Raw genomic sequence first — 10,509 nt, 5'->3', positions numbered from 1 at the left:
CCACACAGCACTTTAAGTATTGATCATGTCATGCAAGTGATTTTGATTGAAATGCAAAAATCATATTAAAATTAATTGCTAAACTATTTATGTTCATTCAGAACTTTCCACATAATCTTTCTATGAACACAGGTTGTGTAATCAGACCATGTCTTAAATTCAGTTTGTGTGTTCAACTGCATCTCTGACAGATGATTTCAAAGTAATGGTTCATTTTTCAAGGACAAATTCTATCTTTGTTCCTTATGAATGTGATTTTCTTCAAATATCTGCAATCATTTTAATTCCACAAATATATTTAGTGTTCTTAGGTATTGTTTCCAGGCATGTAGTTAGTCTGACAGGAAAAAAAACATAGTGTAGGGAGTAAATTTAGTTTAACAGTACTATTTTACATACAAAATAAAATAAATTGCTAGGTATATTGGAGAGGAAATACAAAAGAAAGTTCTGAAATAGAAAGTGACCTTCACTAGATAAATCACAGCTGTATTTGTTCTTTCTTGAGTCTGTTTTTGTGATGTTTTTCCAATGCACATAAAAATAAATTCCAGATTTGTTCACTCTCTCAGAAGTGTCTTCATTTTTTAATGTATTAGCTTTTCATATATTTCCTTTCCTGATAACACTCTCATATTCAAGAGCCTTGTTTTTTGATGGCCAGGCATACTAAATTCCATACTAATCAGCAAGTATTGTAGTTGACTTCAAATTAATCATTATCTTTCATCTCTATTTCTATTTATTCAGACTATTCTTCTGAATTCAAAATTATACATTATAAATTTATTAAGCATTCTTGCTCTTAGGTCCATTACAATTTGCTCTGACTGTTCTGGTGAAAGACAGTGATCAGCAGGACTACGCTGCACCCACCCACTTGAATAAGTGCTTTTCAAGGGGCATTAGAGCAGAGAAGAACCTATGATTAGATTTTACCTTACTGTGGAATTTGTTTCGTTGTCATTACCAAACTCTTCAAAGAGATTTAATTTCATAATTTCACATCAGATGTGTTTTAGAGTTATTTGCAGTACCTGTATTTGTTCTGACAAAAAGTAAAATATAAGCTATGAATATAATTTCATTACTACTTGCTGTCAAGAAAATCAGTTTTTGAGTTAAAAATTGAAAATTGTTATTTATGTATTTATTTTTACCATAACCTCTGTTTAAGCAGTATGAATAATGTTTGCATCTAAAATGATTGTCTAAAAAGAAAAACATGTTAAATCTATCACAATGATTTTTTTTATTTATTTATATACATTTTTTTGGGTGATAGCAGCAGTTACTGAGCTGACATTTTAAGTGTGAAAGGCACTTTCTCACTTCTTGCCTTTATTCCAAAGAGAAAGGACAGAAGTGACCTTAAACAGCCTCTTTGAATCTGGAAGATAGTTCCAAGGCTGTGTTTTGCAGAGGCGGCTGAGGTGAAGGAAGGGGACAGTAGTAATAAGGATGGTTTTTGTTAATTGGCTTGTCTGTAAATTTTTACAGTTATAAAGAAAAGATGTGTTTTCTAATCATCTTATTGTCCACTCTGTTATTGGAAGGAGTTAGTAATATTTCCAGTAAGTAACAAAAGAATTCAGATGTGGCATGGAATCAGTAGTAACTCTCTAGTCTGCTTTCTTGAAACCAAATATCACCAGAAATGCTATTTGAGGGTATGTCTGTCTGTTCCTCAGTTGCCATTGTCGCTGTTCTGCAGTGATCTAAAGAAGAAATTAGTCTGCCAGAACAGTTTTTGTGCAGTTGTTTTATTGAAATAGGGAACTAACCGGACCCATGCATATATTGTTAGCAAATGGTTTTTATCATGAAAATGCAGGAGGGATATGGAGTTAGAGCTGGATGGGAGGAGAGGATGCTCCATGTTTTGATGACTTTTAGCCCATCAAGCTAAAAGCACTAATACTAGTGTCACTCAGCAGGACTTCACTACTGTTTTATAGGGATTAAGGCACCATAAGAAAGAAAGTGGTAATATAACGATTTTGAGAAACCCAGGAAGATTGCAGTAAGTCAGATAATTTTTTTCTTGAGACTGATTGCCTGGATTAAACAGGTGACTTAAATCGTGTGTAATTACATACTATAGTCTTTGTAATACTCTGAGTCCTGTATTCTTCAAATTCAAGGTTGATTATCTCTCCCTACATATTTGAACATTTGATTCTCGTTTATTGCTTGTAAGTGGATAGATTTTATGTGGCTACCATATTGTCTTGTCACTTTTTGATAAATATAGTACTAGAGATCATTATGTTTTCCCATTTTCTCCCAAACGCAATCACATCTAATACAATTTCTCAATCTATTCCTATTGTCTTAAAAAAAAAAATAAATTCCCCAAAGGTATCTTCAGAATTCATTAAGCAGTTACTGAAACTGAATGTACTTTCCGAATGTGCCTTCCAAATTTGGTTCGAAACAAGTTCACAACAATTTCTGTCTCAGAAACTGCTTATCTGTAGAAATTAGTTCTGGGTCAAGCAATTTACATGCTCTCAAGCTGAAAACACAAGTAAAGAATAGATTAGATGCATTATTGTAAGATTTTTGCATTTCTATTCATTTTATTGAGTATGTTAAAAATAGCACTTTGTAAATCTTCCAGATAAATGGCTTGCTGGGTGCTAACTAAAGAATATAAAAAATAGATCAAACAATATTCTTTCATTTTGTTTTCCAGAAAAGGCTTTCCTCTCTCCTCCCTTCAGTTTGTTGGTAGATTCCAGCTCTTTTTCAAACATGTGAGTTCCCTTGGTAATTTGTTGTGTGTTGCAAAAAAGGTTCATAAAAGACTGCATGGTCATGGAACTGAATGTGGCTGAGAGTGTTAAGTTGTGAGCCTCAGTTCAGACCAGGTGTACTTGGATCCTGATGAGTTCAAACCATTCAAAGGCAGATGGACTGATGTGGTAAAAAGTAGAAAGGCAGGAAGAAAAATTTCTAGATCTCACTGAAGCAAATATTTAATATGGAGATATTTGCATAGCTAAGAAAAGGGGAAAAATTATGCTAGTCGAGAGGCTTTTCCTAATTATAGAGGGAAGAGAAGGATAGAAGAGTAAATTGTTTTGAACACCTTAAGTTTAATTTTAGGTAACGCAATGACAAACTAAGTGGATGGGAAGGCTATACATTCAGACCCTGGTATACTTTAATCAACTATGTGGCTCTTCAATGCATTCTTCACTATTCCCAAGAGCTAACAGAGCAGATTCTGATGTGAGCCTTACACAACAACTGGGCAGATTGGTGTGAGATAGAATTTTCTTCCACTAACTTTTTTTTTCTGTTCCAATCTCTAACATCACCCGAAAAGAAAAGGTTGACGCCTTGGAGGCATATTCAAAACTCCTAATATAAAGAAGAGTGGTTTTGATTATTTCTGGTGGTGCTTTTTGGAATTTTTGTTTAGTTTTCTGAGAGCTTCATTTATTTATGAGATTTTGAATTATCATCATATCACACTGACATAACCAAGTGAGAATTTTTATCTGTATCAAGAAGAGGCTGATGAGATAATTTCAGAGTAGTGTTGGACTTGGACAATTGAAGAATACGTTGCTCAAAACAAAAAAATTCTCCCTTCCCCCTTTCCCCTTTCTTCTTCCCCTTCCCTTTCTCCCTTTCTATTTTTTTAAAATTTATTTATTTTTAAGCAGGGATTTTTCAGCCAATGCTTTGCTTATCCTCTAGTACATCACCTCTTTATCAGCAGTTGCAACAAAAGGCTATCATTGTATATAGCATGCATTTATCTGAGCAACAGATGTATTTTCAGGCCAAAGGGTTACATTTTTCTCCAATGGAAGCACTGAGCCTAAAGCTGTTTTTGGAAGATAAAGAGTTATCAAAAGACAGACTACCTGACTTGGAGAATTTTTAGAAAATCTGGAATTGACTAATCATTGTAATCTGAAGTATACTACACTTTGTGACATGAGGATGCGCTGGAAGGTACATTTCTTTATCCAGGTTTAGAAAAGAGAATTTTTATACAGAGCTGCTGCAAGAATCATCTTAAACTTTAGAAATCTTAAAACTGTTTTGTGCACCAAATAATGCTGGCTGACATGTTATTGCTGGAGTTCTGATTTTTGTACCTGAACATTTAAAATTTCCTTTAAAAGTCTTTCTTTCTGAAGGTAGTTGCTGTGTGTTTGTAATGTGCTCTAAGAAACATCTCACCCTTTTCTGAATCTTTTTCTAAAACTTCTGAGCTATATATTGTCCTGGAACAATGAAATCCACACTTGCATTATGTGGCAGATACAGCAGTTTGTATGCATTAACTCCTGATAATAAGTTCAATTGTAAAGATCCAATATTATAGTTCACAGTTTGAACAATTTATTCTTCCAAAGCTATGGAACGCATATTGCCTAAACCTGGAAATGTATTTTCTGACAATTTCTTAATTCCAAATTAAATTTATTACAGCACTCTCTTAGGTCTTTACTCCCATGCCAGCGCAGTTCATGCAGTGAACTGTCAAGGAGATGATCCAGGGCTCTGGATTCATCCCTAAATAAAATTTCCAGTTCCAAGTCTCTTCTCCATAAAGAGATTGGATTGTTCAATTCAAGTCACTGCATGGCATGATGAAGGGAGCAGCTTGTTATTGGCAAAGCAGCTCAGGAAAAAGCATGAGTGCAGTCTCCTAATGTAGAATGGCTCATACAAATTCAGCTTCAGTTAAATGAGTATTGCTACCTTCAGAAGACTTCAACAGGACTACCCACATGAGTAAAAAATTTACAGTGTAGCCCTTGGTTTCTCTGCGGTATCTTATCCTCAATTACACTACTCATCCTGCTAGTAACTCAGCAGTCTCATTTGTCACCTCACAGGCTGCTATCTGCACACTGCTGCCAATCTTTTCCTCATTTACATTACCATAATGAGAAGGGCTGTTTGTTGTTTTTTATTACTATTTTTGTAGAAAGCCTATATAATGAAGTTAAAGGATTTGGTCCTGTGAAGTACTGGGTCTTGGAGGTTTACTGATTTTGTTTGGAGTTCTGCTGAGCATCTCTGGAGGCACTCAAATACTTAAAGGATTAGACTGGTTTGGAATACCATCCATTTGTGTCAATATTTTTCAGTAATACAGAGATTGTGGATTAGATTATGTCTTAACCTGATTAACTGTGGTAAGGTTACATCGTTGTGCTCTCACTAATAATCTAGAATACCGCCTAATATACACAGTATATAAAACACCCACACACACTCAAAATGTAAAGTATTAATATTGTCTGGATAGCCTGTCCTGCAATAAATATAATGTATAGACTCTTTAAAGATCTTCTACAGTAGGTGACTGACCAGGTGGACAGGAGCACTGAATCTGAGCAAGCACCTTCTGTAACAGAAGATACAATATTATTTATAATGATTGGAAATTTTCATGATTGTATTTTCTTCTATGATTCATTTCTGGTTTAGCTGACAGTAACCTATAACGCCATTTTAAAGTAATCACAATGTTTTTTTTATAATTTATCTTGGTAGTTTGCTATCATAGTAGTGACATTTAAACAAATCCTGTCCTTTCATATTAGTATATAGAATAAAACTGTAGTGCAGGTTTTTAATGCACAAGTAAGCACTATACTGTGCCATTGTTGGGAAATATTTTCAAGGTTATAGGAAGCACTGATACCATCAGAGCAAACAGATTTTCAAGATGCAGATTATTGATGAACAGTTTCATATTGGATTTTGTTTCTGAAGTCAAATAGAAAAAAAACTGAATGCTCTATTGTACACATTATTAAAGATAAGAAAGAGACCCAGACTTTATCATTTGTTTCTCATACAAATGATCTACCTTATTCAGAGTAGGATTTGTGAATGCTCATGTTAAAATTGTTTCTTTAGGATGTGAAAATGCAGAGACAGCTGAGCTAGTGCTAATTGCTTTTGAATATTTCCCTTGAGAAACAATGAAGTCTTACTAGTCCATCAAGGTTTAATACTGATGTCAGTTCAGATGGTGAAGTTAGTCAAAATGAGTTGCATAACTCATCTTTACTGAAGCAAGTTCTCACAGAACTCTTCCTTAACTTTGGATTTACTCCATGCTAACATGTTAGCACATGAATTCAGAGTTCAAAATTAAGAAATTTATTGTATGATTGGATGGTACAAAAATACATGATATGATAAACAGAAAGTGTTGCTCATTAATGACCATACTAATTGATCAGGACAAGGTCATCTTGTGTAGAAAATGACGAAGAACTCGAACACTGAAAATATTTCCTGTTTAGGTTACAGAAACATGAACTAGGTGGGGAGAATGATTCCAAGAGCTGGTAGTAATTTGATTCATGATTCAGCTATCTTGCTGTTGTAATAATTCCTTCTTTTCAGCTGAACTGTCAGACTAAAGTATTTGCCCTTGTCATGCCTCTGTGGCTTCCTCACTTGTGAAGAACAGCAAGATTTGCATCTCTTTTCATCATGCACTGAATTCAGCTAAAAGGAGCACACAAGCAATATGTTAGTATTGGTTTCTGATTTGTTTTTGAAAAACCTGCCAAGTCTCTCTGTAAAACAAGAAATTGCACACAATTCAAGTATACAAAAAAAAAAAAAAAAAAAAAAAAGTATTTGTTTTAACTAGACTGATAACGGGAGGTAACTTCTCGAGTGCCCATTTTGCCCATTGGCTTTGAGCCAATACAGCTGGCTACAGGCAAGAAAAGTTGTTTTAGTGCCAAAATACAAACATTTTTCAACTATTTCAAAATCACTACAATGAAGACTTGACCACATTTTATTGGGAGAAAGTATTTTAAATTATTTGTAATATTTATGCTCCTAGAAATTGTCACAGACACTTCTCTAAAGCAGGTGCTATACAACCAATTCAGGAGAGTCTCTGAAATGTTGCACACATTAGACTCAAAAGAAATACAAGCACACACTGTTCCTCTGGAAGGAGGAGCAGTAAACAACAGGATAACATTTTCTTTATCCTCTGAATATTTGAAAAGGAGAAGAAATGATGACTGAAGATAAGCTTTAACCTTTAACTTACCTGTTTTGCTCACCTGTGGGCATGTAAGATTGAACTGCTGTTAAAGGACTAAGTTTTTGATCTGTACTTTTCAGCATGGCAATGATAAGCAATTGACCAGGTTTTCTTTTCTTAGAACACTTAAATCCGTATAATGAACAGCCTTATACTAAGAGCTAAACAAAAGTTAGAGTTTTGATTTTTTTCCCATGTCTTTATCCATCTCTGATTCTATACATGCTGCATATTCAACCTGCATATTTAACAGTAATTATTAAGTTTCAGCAAAATTCATGAATTTCTCTGTTTGCAGCTCATGATTCTATAGGCTCATCCAAATGTAACTTACAGCAGAGCTGAAAAATTGCTGCTGTTTGAAAAAGCAAAAAAGATAAAAAAGAAATTACATGGATTTATTTTCAGCAAGACAAGCCACCTGCACTTTCCTACCTGAAAGTAGACAGTAAATAAGCACATTGCAAATATCGACCAACACATGCCTTGAGTAATTGCAGCATCAAAGTAACACTGATCTAAGTGGTGAAAGTTATTGTAGTTAACCCACGGGGCAAAAAGTGCTTTGCCTTTCCATTAACACTGGTTGGTACATTATCTGGTTGCATTTAGAAGCATGACCCCAGTTAGATTTGGGATCTGATCCATTTGTTGCAGTTCAGTTAAGATACAGTGCTCGTTCTACTGGATTGACTTATTCAGCACCTTTTTCTTATCTTCACCGTCACCCACATCAGTGACCTTTCTGTGTTTTTTTGCTCCCCATCAGGCATTTTTTTCTCCTGGCTGTTCCAATCATGGAAAACTCTGGAACTCATCTATGAGGGCATAATCCAACTTGTTTGTTCTTTTAAATAGCATTTTGGAACAACTGTTCTAGTTTATTTTGTTGCATACCGTTGCTTTGTTTTAAAACTTCTTCTGTTCAAGTATGTGTCCAATTTCCTGTAATTATCAATTCAGATTTCTTTTATACAGATGCTGTGTTTTTGGTTGTTTTTTTTTTTTTTTTTCTTCCTTCAGAAATGGAATAAACATTTTTGTATAATCATATAATGATTTTCCTTCTTAGAGTTCTTTGTTCTTATCTGATTCCTTCCTTTCTGTCATATGCCTTGATATGTGGTCAGTGTGTTGCTTTGTTTTTCTTCTTTCTAGTGGAAAATAATAACTTTTTGCTTTAAAGGTGTCTTTTTTTTTTTTTTTTTTTTTTTAACAGTTGTATTCTCCTTCATTCTTTAGTAAAATTCCCAATTTATCACTCAGTTTCTGCAATAAAATTCAGTTGTCAGTGCTGCTAGGAAATGAGACACAAAATGGATATCAGGTTGTTTCTCTTGGTGAAATATTCTGTATGCCACAATGATTTAAAAGTTAAAGAAAATAATCATGAACAGATTAGGCAGAGATTACAGTAGTAATAGTGTTAAGGGGTAATGTAGATATAAAAGACTACTGAGAAAGGTTTGTGATTGCTATATATCTTCACAGGAAAATGCAAAATGTTACCAGATGGAATAATATATTTGGCAGACATTTGGTGAATATCTGGATTAATATATAATGTACAAGCAAGAAACAAATTAACTTTCTGCTGAGGTTTGCATTATGTTAGATATGGAAATTAGACACAGGGACAGATTCTAATACAACATTTTTGGGAAACAAAGAGATATTGGTATTAAGAGAAGAATGCAAACTTCTTAGTTTTTATGGTGGTTTCTCTTCACAGCTGTTCATTTTAAATGTGTTGTGTAAAAGAGACTAAAAACAACTCTACGGAAACAAGTATTAAAAATAGAGTTTATCCCTTGGTTAATCTACTGACAACTATATGAGATTATGCATTCATACATGAATAAACAGTTATTCCAAGAATAAGTTTGTTCTCCAGACACATTCCACTCATATGAACAGACACTATACATAAATCAACATGAACAATTTTGAAGTTTAATGATATGTAATAGTAACAGATCAATAAGCTGACATTTTGAAACATCCGAAGAAGCTTTGGAAAAATCCCAAACTATTAGGATAAAACAAGATGTAAGAATATAACATAGCAAAACATATGTGTAATTATATTAACATTATCCTTTTCATGAACTAGCTAGTTCTACTTCATAACAATACATTACAATACAGTTGATTTCTAGAAGCTACTTTTTTGACTAAACTTCAATTACAACTAGGGTGTATGTACTTCTTTTGTCATCATCAGACTTGTTTCTATTATCTCTTTAGCTACAGAAACAAATAACAGTAAATGTTAGTAGCAGTTCTTTGCATTGTCTCTATTTACAATTGTATTATTAAAATTGTCTTAATTTTTATTAAGTGAATTTTATTAAATTAAATAGCTTTTCAAATAAAGAACCTGCATATATTTTCAAGGGTTGCTTGGTAACTTTCGTAGAAAACCGTAAGTCACAATAGCAGTCTAACATTTAATGTGGCAAACTGTCATTTATAAAGGCTTTCAAAATAGTTATAAAAATGCAGATAATTTCTCATTAGAAGAAAAAAAAAAACCAAACAAGCATAACATTTTAAGATAGCCTGTCTATCTGGAGTTGAAAGTGATTTAAAATCAAATTTAAGAATTTACTGCTCTTTATATATGTTAGTTCAGATGCTATGTCCTTTCATATGTTTATCTCCAGGGTGTCAACATTTTCTCTTTGGGTGATGTTAGGGATTGGAACAGAAAAGAAAAGTTACTGGAAGAAAATTCTATCGCTGAATTTTTAGTGAGATATTTTTAATTGATTATTCTGTAACTGGTATTGAATATAGTTTCTACAAATGTTTTTTGGAGACTATACTAACAGTGGCCAGGTCCAATATGTGTGTGCAGTCACAGCAAATATACACACAGATGGCCAATTAGACATCTACAATTTTATCCAAAGAGCATGGAAGTCAATAGGAGCTTTTGAACTGATATCCAAAGATCTTGGATCAAACATTTATCTAGCTGCCAGAGAAACAAAACTAGCTGTACTAGATCACAAATACTCCCCTGCCATCTCAGACAATTATCTTTAAACATCACCAATTTGGTAGTGTACATGAATATAAATTAAATTACATTTAAAGTTCATCTGGAATCAGTACTGAGTAAACATATCTGGATGCTTCAGACAGGCAGGCCATGTTGCACTGCTCACTTGGATCAACTGTGTCTGGACTGCGGTCTTGTTCAACTCACAAGACTTTTGTTGTATTACAGCAAGTAATGAAAACATTGGTATAATTGCCAAATGATGACAGCTTGATGGAATTTTTTTTTAAGCAGCGCTGCCTGTGGCGTATATTGTAAGGAAATTTCTGGAGTCCTGTGTACCCAATGAATTGTGGTTTCTTAAGAGCACAATAAATGTATAGAACTGAGTAGCAGTGAGAACTGAAGTTCTCTCAGATAAGGAATTTTGGAAACTGCCCTTGTA

This window comes from Phasianus colchicus, chromosome 4 (assembly GCF_987193195.1).
Source record: "Phasianus colchicus chromosome 4, bPhaCol1.hap1.1, whole genome shotgun sequence".
NCBI classification, from domain to species: domain Eukaryota; kingdom Metazoa; phylum Chordata; class Aves; order Galliformes; family Phasianidae; genus Phasianus; species Phasianus colchicus.
Note: the sequence above shows the minus strand (reverse complement) of the source record.